Source organism: Mobula hypostoma, chromosome X1, assembly GCF_963921235.1.
Source record: "Mobula hypostoma chromosome X1, sMobHyp1.1, whole genome shotgun sequence".
Classification (NCBI taxonomy): Eukaryota; Metazoa; Chordata; class Chondrichthyes; order Myliobatiformes; family Myliobatidae; genus Mobula; species Mobula hypostoma.
The window spans coordinates 62206313-62209529 of NC_086128.1; positions in this window are offsets into that span (position 1 = coordinate 62206313).

Sequence of the window (3217 nt, forward strand, 5' to 3'; positions counted from 1 at the left end):
TGCACGCACATCACATTGCCGTTCTGTTCCACATGTGTTTACGATAAAAGCTGATTGCAAGGAACACGTGAACCTAATTCTCGAATGGTGATGTAGGTGCGTCTGTGAATGGTGGCCGGAAAAGCACGCAATGGGTACAAAAATCCTTTCGGTCGTAGTTTCTTAAAAATACGTGAAATTCCTGCGATATTTCCATAGAGTTAGGTATTCCCGAATTCTGGCAATCGGCTAGATGTAACGGAGAAATAAAAACCCACCCAAATGAAATAATTCAATTCCAACTAGGGGTATTGGTGGAAGCCATTGTTGTGACTCTGTAATATTCCCGGCGCTTTCCTCTGACTTTGCGACCGATAGTCATGAAATTAAAATCGTTCCTAAGTGACGGAGGAACAAGAAAAAAATAGGGAAAACGAATCTGTCAAAGCGATGAAGGAATATACATTTAATAAAAGCAGCAGTTACAATAGAAATTATCTGTAAGGGAGCCGAAGAGATGAAAATTTCACTCTTCGCATTTTAAAGAGATCGCTTCTAATTCCGTGGGATAATTAAAAGTATATCTTCATAATAAAAAAAGATAAAATAATAAGTTCATACATATATATACATATATACGAAGAAAGTTACCTGGAAAGTTCGAATGAGTAATCCAAGTTCAATTTTAAATTTCGTTAACGTCACGTGGTACCAAGCAGCCAACCAGACCTGCGCTCTGTTGTTTGCCTTGTGTCAATTTTATTAAAACATTAAGGAAGTCAAAACTGGGTCCGGGCGATTAGCATATACTTAACGGGAGTAATTCTAATCCTTGGAGCGACCGAATAATTTTCTTCGTGAGTGTTCGGGAAATTGGACTCAAGTTCAACGCCAAGGTCAAATTGAGAGTTTTTCTCTTTTTTTTTGCGCGCGCACGTGTTTTTTATTTCTAATTTCTCCCCGAGCATCCAGTTAGTCACCCATAAAGAAATAGTTCGGCGCGGGAAGGGAGGGAAAGAGCGGAGGGGGCTGGAAGTGGATTCTGCCTCTTATTTGCAAATTTGTGGGGGAAGGGCGGGAGGCGGAGGTGGGGAGGGGGTGTGAGACAAGTTCAATTGCACTGGAGGCAATTAAGGACGGCTCGCAGTTCGCGCTGGACGCTCCCTTCTGTCCAGCCCTGACCTTGCATTTGAACTTGAAAGGCAAGGTCAACAATCAGACAGAGCGCCGCGGCCCCAACAACGGTCTGGTCTCAGGAAAGGAACATAAACCTCCTCGGCTGAATACAGTAAGTTCTCGCTACCAAGGCGATGGGGGCGATAAGATGCACGTTTGGAGATAAGTTCTAAAATTAACAAAAGGGATAGATAACTAAGTATCATTTTTATAGCGTCACGGCCAGCTTTGCGGTATCTGAAAGAATCAGGTTTCAGGAAGGGCTTGAAGAGCCGACAATCTCCGCTAATTTCTTCGAATAAACGCAGGTCAGTGCGAGATCCATTATAGGTTGTTGAATCGATCGCTTGCTCGGTAATTGATTAAAGTGCACAGGCACTTTGCTGACCTGCTTTTTTAAATTAATTTAATATTGGATTCTGTGCGCGCAGTTACCTGGGTCAAAGGAACACTCTGCTACAAATGCACCAAGGCCTTCTGTGCGTGTGCGTGTGTGCGTGTGCGTGTGCGTGTGCGTGTGTGTGTGTGAAAGATAGTCTGCAACTGGAACTTTGATCTCCGGTGGCTAGGGGGAGAAAGGGTTTAGCCTTGCATAATTTGCTCGCAGACATGTTTGGTTCTCGTAAAGCCGTACTTTATAATCAATATGAACCCTCGGCGATTTCGTTCTGAGTCATTCCGCGCTGTTTTCAGCAATGTTTGCGGGAATTCGAGTTTTGCACCGCAGCCTTCTTCCTTGGTATTTATTTGTTCCGATCCCAGCCATCCCCCCATTCCCCAAAAGCGTCAAACCCGCCGAGAAATTGCAGAACTGTACGCCGTGCATTTGCAGAAAGGAAACAAAAGGCACCTTAATGCGATCTTAGCCGATTGGGTATAAAATAAAGAGGAGATATGTCGAGGATATAACTGAATAATTTAACAAGATTCAATAGGAAATCTATCTTCTTCGAAAACAGACGCTTCATTTATTGAAATGGCTACACACTTCATTCAGAAGACTGCTTCACTTCGTTCCAAGATTCAGCAGTTCATTCCTTAATTTAAAATACGCCCAAAATCAGCCGTCTGCCTTTTTCGCCCCAGCGATGAAAGGAAGAATGTTAGCCCTCCAATTATTTCTGAGTTTTCAATTTTTCGACGGCTTGTCCGGCAGGTCTACTGTGCGGGCTCGGTATCAGCTGGAAATGTAACAGCCGTTTCAATTTTTTTTTAGTTGAACTTGTGGCGTTTGCTCCAGAATAATGTGCACGCGGAGTCTCCGAATATATATATTTTTTGTGTGTGTGAGGAAGAAGGCCCGTTCCGACTCACCACACCGGATTCAAGATTGAAGATTGTTTGACGAAGGTCAGAGTACGCAAGTGTAAAGGACAGCGAAATAATTGTCAGTCCCGATCCGATACAGCTCACAAACAAAGAAAACAGCAAGATAAAGAACTCGATGTTTTTTTTTAAAAAACGCATACTAAATATAAATGCGTAAGATAGCTTATACACATAAGATTGCGTGTCCATAAAGTGACGCTGGGCGCAGGAGTGTCTGCACATGAGGTGACTCAGAGAGGAAATGAGAATGTAATGAACCCCGTACGAAATTCATCTTTATATTCACCCGTTTAGACGAAGTTTATTTTCGCAAAGTCCAATGCTCTAAGCAAATTGAGGTTTAGGAAAAAAATCTTTTAAAAAAATTCCTTTTTATTACATGACGGATCATTTTGATTGCAGACAACGAGATACAATGCGTTGTTTTTTTTTGCTGAAGTGCTAGTTCTTCATTCTAATTTAATTTAATAGAGATCAGCTGCTGGATCGAGCATTAAAAGAGAATCATTGCGTACATGTCAATTGCTCTAGGAAATGCCTTTAAAATGGATTAAATGGATGTATGTGAAGAACCTTGGCAGGAATTTTTATACTTTTGATTTGACGAGTTGATCGCCCTGATATACCGTTTCTGAATCAAAGAGCCGATGCATTTTAATACAGTTCTGTGTTAATTTTCGAATCAACCCGTGCTTCTCTGGAAGTGAAACGGCTCTACGATTTTTGGTTTTAG